General features: G+C 40.3%; 1 long non-coding RNA gene across 1 annotated transcript in view; it reads left to right on the top strand.

The window, feature by feature from the left end:
* Positions 1-8,864, top strand: part of LOC148758379 (uncharacterized) — a 71,241-nt gene extending 62,377 nt beyond the window's left edge. Inside the window, exon 3 of the long non-coding RNA XR_016021111.1 lies at positions 6,168-8,864. This is a non-coding gene — a long non-coding RNA (uncharacterized LOC148758379). The remainder of the gene's footprint in view (positions 1-6,167) is intronic.
* The last annotated feature ends 4,604 nt before the right edge of the window (positions 8,865-13,468 follow it).

Below are 13,468 nucleotides of genomic sequence, written 5' to 3'. Positions count from 1 at the left end.
TAAGTGAGAGTTATTGGTATTACCATCAGTCCCCCAGAACTGAGAATCTGATCATCTTTGGGTTATGAAGAAAATGCAGTCTAAGGAACTAAGAGGTGCAGGGGAAACCCCGATTTAGAAATTGACTCAGCCATGGTGGTGTTCTTGAGTGGTTCTTCCAGTGAAATACCACTTTCCATTTCCCTCCTCTCTTGGACCCTCGCCTAACCCCATCAGTGCAGACCTACCCTATTTCTTTGTTTTCCCCTGAAAAAAACTTCTTCATTGGTGCATTAGTTATCAATTGCTGTGTAACAAATTGTTCCAAAATTTAGTGGCTTAAAACAATAGACATTAATTATCTCACAGGGTATAGAATCTGAGAGCTCTTAGCTGGGAGATTATGGCTCAGGGACTCTCCTGATGGTGCAGTTAAGATGGTGACCAGTGATCTGAAGGTTTGGCCAGGGCTAGAGAACCCACCTCTAACATGGCTCACTCACATGGCTGTTGGCAGGAGGCCTCAGTTCCTTACTACATAGATCTCTCCATAGGGCTGCTCACGACATGGCAGCTGGCCTTCCCCAGAGTGAGTGATTCAGGAGAACAAAGAGGAAGCTTTGATGCCTTTGATAATTAGTTCCAGAAGTCACCTGCTGTCACATCTGCCACATTTCATTTGTTAGAAGTGAATCTCTAAGCCCCACTCACGCTAAAGGAGAGAAGAATAGAGCTCCATCTTTTGAGGGAGAGATCGACAAAGAATTGTAGACATTGTCAAATTACCAGTCAGTGATTGAGACTCAGAGCCAGTGAGTTATAATATTTAGAAAGTGCAGACTTTTCCTCCCTTGTCTTGAAACTTCTTATTGATTTATAGAACCTTAGGCAATCTACCCAGGATATTCATTAAAAACTCCGAGAACCATAAAGTGGTCTTCTGTGGTTGACCCAAAGCAGGGCCTATGAAGAACCCTGACCAAAGGCATGACAACAGTACCTATTGGGGATGGTAAAGAGGGCCAGTTGTGTCCCTTTGAGTCCCTGATCACCTGATGCCTGAGAATCTGTCAGCAAATGTGTTTAAGCCCAGCTCTTCTAACTCTCAATATTAAAGATTTTTTGTTTGTTTTCAGTCATGAGCTGCACTCAGGGTTTTTAATTCCCTCCAGCTAATTTCAAAAGCATAAGGTAAATAAACTTAAGTAAATGATGGAGCACTCTCTCACAGAATCATCCACAGAAGTTGCGGAAGGATCTTTACTAACATGAAAAGATGTTTATGTTATAACATTAGAAGTGAAACAAGCAAGTTATAAAATAACATACAGATGGATCTTTTATTAATTTAAAAAATTACTATGGATTTATATTTGTATGTAACTCAACATCAACAGATCTACACTTAAAAGTGTATACACCAAAATATTAATATGGTTATGAAGCAGGGCTCGGTTGGCACCCCCACAGTAGAGGCTTCTCCACATCCCTGGCCTCACCTTTCCTTGACCTACCTATATTGCTTAACAATAAATCATCCTCCTGCAGCTTGAGCTCAGAATGTCCCCTGTCACACCCAGTTCCCTGTTTTAGAAAAGTACCCTGAAACTTACGGTTAATACCCCATGCTTACTGATCACAATTACTATGACCTAGCATTCTTTCCAGGTTACTGTCATCACTGCTCCTGGGTTGATGACCACATTGGAGAGCCACATCACCAGAGGGAAAGCTCCACACAGACATAGACTCCCGGAACCCTCACATAGCCCTGGAGGAATGCACAGATTTTCCCTTAAATATCCCAGGCTGGTCTGAGAATGTTAAGGCAGTTTTGGGAGGTGATAGGCCACTGCCTTCTCAGACCACCGGTGCTCTGATCATAAACACTTATTTTATGACCCAGCTCCTGTGTCGGTCTATGGCTGAGCGACGCAGGCAGCCCGAGTTCTAGGCTCGACCTCCGGTTTCAGTTATTTCTGATGGATAGGAGTATGAAGGTGTGAAACGTGGACTCGGAGCTGCCATCTCAGAGGAACTGCCTTTCATGTCTCGCTCAAAGCTTTGAAATATTTGAACAGGACAAAATAACCTTTGAACTGGGCATAAAGCACATTGTATTCCAAACAATAGTTTGTAACGCTGACAGGAAGGCAGACATCCTGACTATGAGGACTAAAAAATTAAGGAGATTAGAATTAGCACCACCATGTGTAGCTAAGGAATAGTTTGGCTTATTTGTACCTATAGAAATTTCTTTTTTGGCTTATTAGCACCAATAGAAATTCCTTCCTTCTATTCATATAATTATTTCCCTTCCTTTTGTCATAAAAAACCCTTGGCTTCACCCCATAATCTGAACACTATTTTTGTTTCTGTCTGAATCAGTGCTTACCAATTTTTTTTGCAATTTTTTTAAACCTCAAATAAACACTTGTTACTTCTCACTTTGGCTTTTTATTTTTACGTTAACAAGGGACTTATGTTTTACTTTTTGCTTATTGTTTTTCTCTAATTTCGCAGTGATAAATACATATTGTTTATTTTATAAATAGTTTTTTCAAGAAAGAAAGTCTGTGAATAGCAGAAATAATATTCACTGGAAAAATATGGGTACTTAAGTTATTATGCTAGTGTCAAATGACAAAACTAAAACAATTTAGTAATAAGTTTGAAGTCCTTTATTCAAGGGAAGACAATCCTGGGACTGGGGCAGTGCGATGCCTCACAAGCAATGGAGCGCTCTTCCTAGGGATTTTGAGCAAGAGCAAGTTTTATAGAGAATATATATGCATATAAAATCTCCCAGCAGGTAGCCCAGCACAGACTAACTTTTATTTCAGAATTCATAACTTTGTTTAGATTAACCTGTAAATCCATTTAGATCACCCTGCATGCTCTAAGGGTTGTGTAACCATATCCTGTAATTTGCTAAGGGTTTAACAGACAGGCTGAGACTTAATTAGTTAAACTCTCTTGCGTACCTGTGCCCCTTGACATTGATGATGTCAGATCTGGTTTTCAGGAACAAGCCCAGAACCAGGTTTTGCAGAACCAGGTTGACCCGGCTGAAACTTCCTGAGGTTGGTCAAAGCGGCCTGGAGGGCCCTCTAGTGACCCCCTCACGAACTTTTCTCATTATACCTTCATTATAACACAAGACACTAGAATCTCTTCCCAGGGGTGTAGATTTTCTGCCATTTTTGAACAAGCAATATATATATATATATATATATATATATATATATATATATATATATATATATAGGCATATTTTCTTTTCTTTTTCTTTTCTAAAATAAATTTTATTGGTGAATACTGGAAAACAGTGTGCTTCTCCAGGGCCCATCAGCTCCAAGTCGTTGTCCTTCAAACTAGTTGTGGAGGGCGCAGCTCAGCTCCAAGTCCAGTTGCCGTTTGTTTTCAATCTTAGTTGCAGGGGGCATAGCCCACCATCCAATGCAGGAACTGAACTGACATGTTTACACATGATTTCCCGGAATAAAGATGAATCTGCTCCTTTGTTTGAGGATACCCTGCTTTGGGAAATGACCCCCAGTGTGTCCTTGCTTGCCTGCTCATAATAAAGTTCGTTCTCATAAAATCATCTCAGAGTGTCTTTTGGCTGAAGACTACCGAGTAATTAGGCCTAGTTGGGTCCAATAATAAAAGTTTGAAGAGGCAATGAGGAAGCAGGATATGATTGGCCTGGAGGTTGGGGATTTCCTTATAAGACTAACAGGCCCTATTTTCTAAGGTAAGGTAAGCTAGCTAAAGCAGAGTTGGAAGATTGTGACTTGTATGTGTTAGATTTTCTTCACTGAGGTAAATTCTATATGTGTGGGCTAACTTAGGTTTAGATTTGTGACTTGGACCAAGCACTGGGGTGGCTTCCATTTTCTGGGTTGAAATAAACAAATCAACTTTATCATTAAGAATTTTAAAATCATTTAAAATGTATGTATTAAAAATCTTGTGTGGGTCCTGATTTGAACTTTAAAAAATGTGAAAAATTGTGATTTATAATAAGAACTACACAAGGTCAGACAATTAAGTTCATAAACTCATCCTAGAAAAAGTGCTACATACCTCATTGCTGAATATCACTACAGTCTCCTTCGAAGTACTCCCCTTGGGAAGCTATGCACCAACGCCAGCACCTAGTTCACCCTTTGAAGCAATTTTGGAACTCTTTTTCTGGAACGGCCATCAGAGCTGTCGTCGTATTACCCTTGATGTCTTGAATGTCATCAAAATGTCTTCCTTTCAATATTTCCTTTATCTTCAGGTAAAGAAAGAAGTCATTGGGGGCCAGATCAGGTGAGTAGGGAAGGTGTTCCAATACAGTTATTTGTTTACTGGCTAAAACTCCCTCACAGACAGTGCTGTGTGAGCTGGTACATTGTTGTGATGAATTGTTGGCAAAAAGTTCAGGTTGTCTAACTTTTTCAAGCAGCTTTTTCAGCACTTCCAAATAATAAACTTGTTTAACTGTTTGTTCAGTTGGTACAAATTCATGATGAGTAATCCCTCTGATATCAAAAAAGGTTAACAACATCATTACAACAAGTTCTCAAACTTAATTGTCAGATCTCATATATTTGGTCTTCTTCCCAATTTCTGGCATAGAGCTCCTAAAACCATTGGAATTTCCTAAGTGATTAAAAACAATAAAGTTATATTAATGAGATGACTTTTGGAAATCCCATAGGTCACATAAGGATGGGGGCTGGTCGCCAGGGAAACCAACAATGTGATTAGACTGTGGGAACTTTCAGTCCCATCCCACCTCCAACCTCCAGGAAGGGGAAATGGGCTAAAGATTGAGTTCAATCATCAATGACCAATGATTTAATCAATCATACCTATGTAATAAAGTCTCCATAAAAATTCAAAAGGACAAGGATCAGAGAGCTTCCAGTTGATGAACACCTGGAGATGCGGGGAGAGTGGTGCACTCAGAGAGGGCATGGAAGCTTTTGTGCCTTGCCCTATGCACCTCTTCCATCTGGTTCTTCCTGAGTTAAATCCTTTTATAATAAACCATAATCTAGTGAATAAAATGTTTCCTGAGTTCTGTGAGCCACTCTAAAAAATTAATCCAACTCAAGGACGGGTTAATTGGAACCTCAACCTATAGCCACTTGGTCACATGTGCAGGTAGCAAACTGGATTTGGAATTGGCATCTGAAGTGAAGGGCAGTCTTATCAGATTGAGCCTTTAACCTGTAAAATCTGATATTATCTCTGAGTAGATATTGTCAAAATTGAGTTGAATTATAAGACACCCAGCTGGTGTTGCAGAATTGCTTCTTGGTGTGGGAAATACCCTCGCAGTTCAGAACTGGTGTCAGAATCATTAAACAGTAAAAAGACATTTTTGAGGCAATCTGGGAAATATGATTATGGACTGGATATTAGCTTGGGTTTGACAAACTATGGCCTGATGCCTGTTTTTGTAAATAAAGTTTTAGTAGAACACAGCCATAATCTTTCATGAATGTACTATCTATGGTTACTTTCTCTTCATAACAGCAGAGACTGAGTAACTATAACAAAGGCCATAGAGCTCACAAAGTCAAAAACAGTTACTACCTGGCTCTTTAAAGAAAAAGTTTGCTCATCCATGGAGACTATTTGAAAAATATCTATAACTTTTGAAGATGAAAATTGAATAACCCCTAGGTAGTTCACTACACATTTAGGATTTTCTTTAAAATAATTCAGCAAAGAAAAGAAAAAGCAAAAATGGATAGATGTGTTAAAAATAATATAAGTGAAGTCACTTTAAAATGGAACTGGAACTGCCACGTCAGAGGAACTGCCTTGCACATCTTGTGCTTCATACCTTAGAATGTTATTAATAAAACAGGGCAAATTAACACTTGGACAGGGCCTAAAAACAACATTGTGTCTCAAAGAACTTTTTGCAAGGATATTATGACTACCAGACTGAAAATAAAATTAACATCACTATGTCATGTAATGTGCAGCAATAGAAATACCTTTCTTCTATTGATGTAATTGTTCCCTTCCTTTTCTCATGAATACCCATTGCCTTTGTTTCCTAACTGGAACATTGGTTGGGCTTTTGCCTGAATCAGTGTGTCCCAAATAGATATTACTGATCTCAAATAAATGCTTGTTGCCTCTAACTTTGAAAGTTTTTTTTTATTTTTTATTTTTAGGTTAGCAGATGAGAATAAATCTTGAAAAATTGTTGAAGTTAAGTGAAGACTACCTGAAGAATCATTTTATTATTCTATCCACATTTATTTGATTTTTTTTGTGCAAAGAATACACAACAGTGTTTATTTTGAGTCAATTGTGATATTGTTTGCCAAAATGGCTGCAATTACTTTCCTCCCTGTCCCACAACTGGGGAATGGATAAACAAATTTAGTAGATCCATACAATGGCATATTATTCAACAATAAAAAAGAAGAACTAGGGGCTGGCCCAGTGGCTCAGGTGGTTGGAGCTCTGTGCTCCTAATGCCAACGCTGCCGGTTCGATTCCCACATGGGCCAGTGAGCTCTCAACCACGAGGTTTCCAGTTCGATTCCTCGACTCCTGCAAGGGATGGTGGGCTCTGCCCCCTGCAACTAAGATTGAACATGGCACCTTGAGCTGAGCTGCTGCTGAGCTCCCAGATGGCTCAGTCGGTTGGAGGAAGTCCTCTCAACCACAAGGTTGCCATTTGATTCCTCGAGTCCCACAAGGGATGGTGGGCTGTGTAACGGCGACTGGACCTGGAGCTGGGCTGGGCCCTCCACAACTAAGATTGAAAGGACAACAACTTGACTGAGAAAAAGTCCTGGAAGTACACAATGTTCCCCAATAAAAGTCCTGTTAAAAACAACAAAAAAGAAGAACAAGAAGAACTATTCAATGACATTGATGAAAATCTTACATGCATACTACAAAGTGAAAGAAGCCCAGACTCAAAAGCCTACATACTGCATGATTAGGTTTATATGGCATACTGGAAAAGGCAAAACTATAGGGATAGAGAAAAGATCAGTGGTTGTTAGGGGTTAAGGGTTGGAGGAGGGGCTGACCATAAAGAAGACATTTTGAGGGTGTATGGGAACTTTTCAGTATCCTGACTATGGTGCTGGCATGATTTTATATCCAGTCTTTGTGGTTTTAGTTATTATAAACCCATCACCAGTGATCTGATTAGCTCTGCATCAGAAAGAATATCTAATTTCTGAGAGACTGACACTGTAACCCTCACTCTCTAATGAGGTGTTGCCCTTGAGTACTTTCCAGCACTTCATTATATTTCTTTTGTTGTGGACTCCACTCCCCATAGAAACTACCCATACAAGACTTTCCTCTAATAGCATCCTCTCATCAGAACACCTTACTTCCCTTTGCATTTGCCTGAAAAATTTGTCCCAGGAATAGAAAGCTTTGTGTGAAGAACCATAGGTTATCACTCAGGAGTCTTCTTAACAGTCCCTGAGGGACTTGGGTCTAATTCTTAGGGAAAAGGTTATGGAAATAAATTAAAGGAGTCAAGTGAAGGAGCTCTATCTCAGAGGGTGCTCTGTCTCAGATGCCAGAAAACTAAAGCAAGATCTGTCCTATTTTATAGCCTAACAACAACAAGTATGTTTACACTGAAAGGTGAATGTTAAAGTGTAGGAGAAACTACGAATGAACAATGAGGATCATGTTCAGAGACCAAAGTGAGGCCACCAGGGGCCCTTCTGGATATAGTAGCCATGATGAGTAGAACCACTGTGGGGTCTGCAGAGCACAGAAGAGTCACAAGAGCACAAATGGTGACTTTATTGACATCAAGGAAGATTGCAAGTTACTCTGGCATCTTGCTATAAGGAAAGAAGAGACAGAGAGCTGAGGGACACTCAAGAAAAGCATTCTATGACTGTGAAAATCTCCTCAATTGTATCCTGCACAACAGAACCAGAAAATATAACCAACATTTTCACAGAAGTGTATGATGTGATGAATACTCTCCTGGCACCATGACACTCAGTTGTCCAGACTGGGGTCCTCTCAGATTGGGATCATTCTTATCCTGGCTGTGTAAGCAGGGAAGGTGAGGCTCAAATGTCAGCTCCACAGGGAACAAATCTTTATCACAGTCTCTGAGAGAACTCGTGTGTCTCGTGTGTTCCTCTGCATCTGCTCAGAATCCTCCCACCTTTGGCCACCAGCAACCCACAATGTAAACCTCTCTTATCATCTAACTTCTCACTTACTACTGTCTTCTCCCATAATTCTTCCAAATTCTGACCTGCCTTTCCCCATCATTTTCTGGAATCCCTCATTCCATCCTAATAAACCTTCCTTTATCTTCACCCCCTTTAAAGAATATTGTCCCCATGTCCATGTCTGGGCAGAATCACATTCTCCCAGCTCTGCATTGTTACTTCCTCTTCATCGAACAGGCCTAACCCCCTCCACCTTTGAGATCTGGTCACCTAACCCTACCTCTGTGCTGCAGAACTCCTGATCACCCTAACATGTGATCAGCCTATAATATGTGTTCTCTGAACTCCATGTTGTCTCTGCCATCATTCCTCACTAGCCACCGTTCTTATCACCATACTCTGCATCAGGGATGGCAAACACGTGGCACCACCGCCAAGATGCCAACGTCCTGAGATCTTTACAAATTGGTCATATCATTCTTTCCCTTGGCCTTGACAGGTCACTGGAACCCTTCCCAACACCGTGCAACAGGGGTGAATCTTATCCACATTCCTGCACTAGATGATTACCCAGAACTGCACAATGCCTGTAATCCTAAATTCCAGGAAACTATTTTCTCACTGTTGCTTTTCAAATTCATTGAGAACTCCATTACTTCATCTGTCTCTTTCTAGGACACTTGTCATCCTAGTAGCCTTGTCCTTCTGATTTAACTATCCCAATATCCCAATATCCTGGGTTTGATCCAAACCCAGGATCAAACTAAGTATCCCTTTTTTATATTCTTACCTGGCTTTGCTCAGCACAGCTAGAAGTGATTTATACAATCATGCTAAAACAAAAGCGTGGTCTCCAACATCAAATGGTCCTTATAATGCCATTTAGAAATCTTTTTACATGCCATATTTTCTGCCTGGCACATTTTAAATGCCCCTTTGCATTTGGAAATTTTTTTTTAATTTAAATTTGCATCCCCCTTTCCTGTCTGTTGAGTCCAGCGGAACACAGGCAGTGAGAGAACGAGAAGGGGCGGCGAAGCTTTAAGAAAGAAACAGAAATCAAGAAATTTGTGCAATAGGCCAAGGGTCTCCCAGCCTCAAAGGACTGAGAGCCCCGAATCGGGCCACGTTGTGGCTTTTATTGATGAACACACAAGGAAGTAGCATTGTTTTCTCCACGGTCTGTGAGTCTCATACATCATACCAAAAAACTGATTCAAACCAATCACCCTTGCCTGCAAACAGCCGGAACTGAAAGTCCTATGATGTCTTAATAATTGTGGTATGTGCCTCCCCAGGGACAAAACCTTTATGCTGAAACTTATTGATAAGAATAGAAGGAGAACTGATGTTATCACATCATTGACTCACTTCTCAAGCAGGTTGTGGGAAGGAATATAGCCACATAGGCAGAAGCTCTCCTTAGCCGGGGGCATGTGGCGGGCTTTGCCCACCTCTGTCGACCCTGTGAGTTCTTCTGGTGGTCCCTGCATAGCTGTGCCTGGCTTGGATTTTTCCCTCCATGGGGAATCTTACACGTTATTGGCTGACCAACCATCTTCTGGGGCCAAACAGAGAGACATGAGGTATAAGCACAAAGGTGAAGCAAAGTCCCTGAAAGGATCCGTCTCACAGGCTCTTCTTTCTTTAGGGATACACACGAGGGGACAGTTAGGCTGCTGCGTGACAACACCTATCCTCCTTTACAACTAAACCACAGGCCTATGATCTGGGTGTCCCCAATTAGACTCAACCTTGTAAAACTTGACTGGAAGTCAGCAATGTAAAGGAACAGGTTCTTTGTGAGGCATCATTTTGATGGGTGAAGGCAGTAGCAGAAGCTTCCAGCTGTTGAAGTTAGCAGTGCCTACAAGGCTAAGGGGACAGAAGACCCTTCCTCTATAGGCCAAGGTAGACACATGGGGGAATGGGAGAACATTTCCCATACCATATTGCTGTAAGTTCCTTGATTGCCCATAATTTACCTTTCAAACCTCCACCTTTATATAGTTGGCTAACGACAGGAGCTTAATGCATTTTTAGCATTGATGACTTGCCCAAGGTCACTCAGTAGGTAGAGGAGCCTGATGTCAAGTTCATTCTTCTGACTGTAAAGCCACTAATCTTTCTCATATATAGCTGGCAGAGCTATTTTCTGTGTCTGACTCCCACCATTAAGCCTGGGATAAATAGTGGTGGTTGCTTGCAATAAATTATTCACGCTCTCTGGCCTTCCCGCTTCTGGCTCAGCAGGAGACATGGTGGAACAGTTGCAGAGGTCAGAGTGCATTATATATTTGCTAAAGGGAATGATTCACTAGCCCTTCTAAAAGAAATAGCTGAGTTGTGTCCCTGTGAGACTCAACCTTGAGGACATGGTGAATAGGCACTGTGGGAAGCCTGACTAGTGAGAAATGACTAGAGGCTTGGAGGCCCTGAAACCAGAGAAAGTTTCAGGGAAAATATTCAGGGTGAAAGGAAAATGGTTCCACTCCATCCTTAAAAGACAAAATTATAACAGCTTGCAATGAATACAACTGCCTCTTCAAAGTATTTTGAAGTATTTTTACAGCAGTGTTGCTCAAGTCTCTCTACACAAGTCGCACTGCAAGACATGAAGCAGATACAATGCTGTGTGTTGGCTCTTCCATTTCTTTTCTTATAGTACTGTATTTCCCAGGCCCCTCACTTCTAAATGGGGTCATGTGAGTCGTTCTAGACAATGCGGTGTGTGGAAAAGGGATCTAAGCACCTTCAGGCTTGCCCCTAAAATCTCCTATGAGATCCTTTAATCCCCTCACCTCTCTCTCCAAAGCTGGAAGTGAATATTCTGTTATCGGGAGCCACACAATGGAAGGAAACAGGATGCTTGTGTTTGCCACTTGAAGAAGAAGCACTCTGGAGAATCATCCCAGAGAGCTGACTGACTAAACTGTCTTTTAGACTGTGACATGCATGAGATATAGTCCTTTTATTGTGGTATGCCACAAATACATTATGGATTGTCTTAGTGACTGGTGTTAATCATCCTGACTCATAGAGAGCATGACAACGATTCTCATGTACTGATTAAAAAAACAGTGGGTCATGCCATTTAAAATAAAACTTACATTATGGCAATTCAGTTTGAAAAATATTTTTTAAGTATTTATTCTCAAAGTTCCTTTTTACTTTGGGAAACTTATACCTTCCCTGTGCCTGAAATTTTCTTCTATGACTTATGCCCCACATAACTCTCACTCATTCTTTGAGTCTCAGCTTATGTCTCATGTGTTCAGAAAAGCTTTTTCCTAAAGTAGATTCCCCCATCATGTTCTCTCCTTATATCTTAGTGTCTCCTTTCATAGCACTAGTTACAATTTTTAATAATACATATTTCTCTGTGTGCATTTTTAATATTCCACTAGATAATAAACTCTTTGAGACTGGAGACTGTGCATGTTTATATTTATTTGTCACTGCAGAGCGCTCAGTCATCACAGTGTACAGCACATGATGGGAGATATTAGTTGTATGAACGAATGAACAAATGAATACATGCAAGGTTTGGTATTGGCTTTGAAGAGAACAAAGATGAATACACAAATTAATAGTGAGGCTTAGTCATATATACAGAAAAGGACCGGATGAAATGCAACATAGTATTTTCCAAACGGAATAGAGTAAGAAGCCAACTTGAAGGAGTGCCCAATGGCCAAAGCGGGAACAATTTTAGTAGCAAAATAAATAATATTGGATTATAATCCAAAGCATAAAATAAATATCCATGAGTCTATGCTCACATAAATAAATGTTTGAATAAGTAAATAAGTGGGAAAAAAGAGACAAATGTCACATAAAGAATAATTCCAAATACTTTATGTAGGCTCTTCCCCCAAGGGGATATAGCCTAATTCCTACCCTTTGAATGTGGGTGTGCTTAGTGACTTGCTTTCAAAGAGTAGAATATGGAAAGAGGAAAAAAAGTAAGTTGACTGTGGAGGAATCCTGGCAAAAATTACCTCATCCAGGGAGGTGATCAAAGCACACAATACCAGTGAGATCTCATATTGAGAAACATACACTTGATGCAGTGCTATTTAATGTGTGATAAGAAAGGCATTTCATCTTTGCAGTCTTCCTCTTTGGACCCATAATTCCAGTCTATCCATGAAAAAAACATTAGATAAACTGAATTTTAGTGGCATTATAGTCTTCAAATGTCATCAGAAAGAAGGAAAGTCTTAGAAACAGTCACAGCCAAGAGGAGCCTGTATTAATCAGGATTCTCTAGAAAACAGTTCTCTCCAAATTCATATATTAAAATCCAAATCCCTAAAAATGAAGGTCTTCTGAGGATGGAGACCTCATAAATGGGATTAGTGCCCCTATAACAGATACTCCACAGATCTTTCACTCCTTCCACCATGTGAGGACACAGCAAGAAGGCACCAGCTATATGAACCAGGAAGAGGTTCATGAGAACACAATCACAAAACCACACAACCATGCTGATATCTTGATTTCAGAATTCCCAGACCCTAGAACTGTAAGAAATAAATTTCTGTCTTTTATAAGTCACCCAGTCCAGTCTGTGGTATTTTGTTATAGCAGCCTAAACAGATTAAAACACCATAATATAGACAGATTATAGATAGATATAGAGATAGATATAGATATAATTTATTTTGCAGAGCCAATGTATATCTCAGTTGAAGTCTAAACACTGGCAGACAGATGTAGGACCAGGAAGATCCGATATACCAGTTCAAAGGCCATCAAGCAGGAGAAATTATGTCTTATTTGGGGGAGGGGCGGCTTTTTGGTCCATTCCAGCCTTCAAATGATTGGACGAGATCCACCCGCAGTGTGGAGAGCAATCTGCTTTACCTAGTCTAGTGATTTAAATGTTAATTGCATTCAAAACCATCCTCACAGAAACACCCATATGGTTTGCTCCCAGGTTTGAGAAAAACAAACAAACAAAACCTTAAAAACACCCAGAATGTTTCCCCACAAAGTTAACCATCACAGAACCTAAGGAGACATGATGACTAAGTACAATGTGGTATCCTAAACAGGATCATGGAACAAAAAAGGGTATTAGGCAAAACTAGGAAGTCTGAATAACGCATAGACTTCAGTTAATAATAGTATCAGTATTGGTGTACTAACTGTGACAATGCACTGCACTAATACAAATTGTTAACAACAGAGGAAACTGGGTGCAAGTGTGTGGGAACTCTCTGAACTATCTTTGCAACTTTTCTGGAAGTTTGAAACTAATTTAAAACAAAATATATATTTTTAATAAGTGATAGAGT

The sequence above is a fragment of the Rhinolophus sinicus genome, chromosome 4 (genome assembly GCF_057876585.1).
Source record: "Rhinolophus sinicus isolate RSI-liver-muscle chromosome 4, RSI-T2T, whole genome shotgun sequence".
Lineage (NCBI taxonomy): Eukaryota > Metazoa > Chordata > Mammalia > Chiroptera > Rhinolophidae > Rhinolophus > Rhinolophus sinicus.
This window is presented reverse-complemented; position numbering and strand designations above follow the sequence as displayed.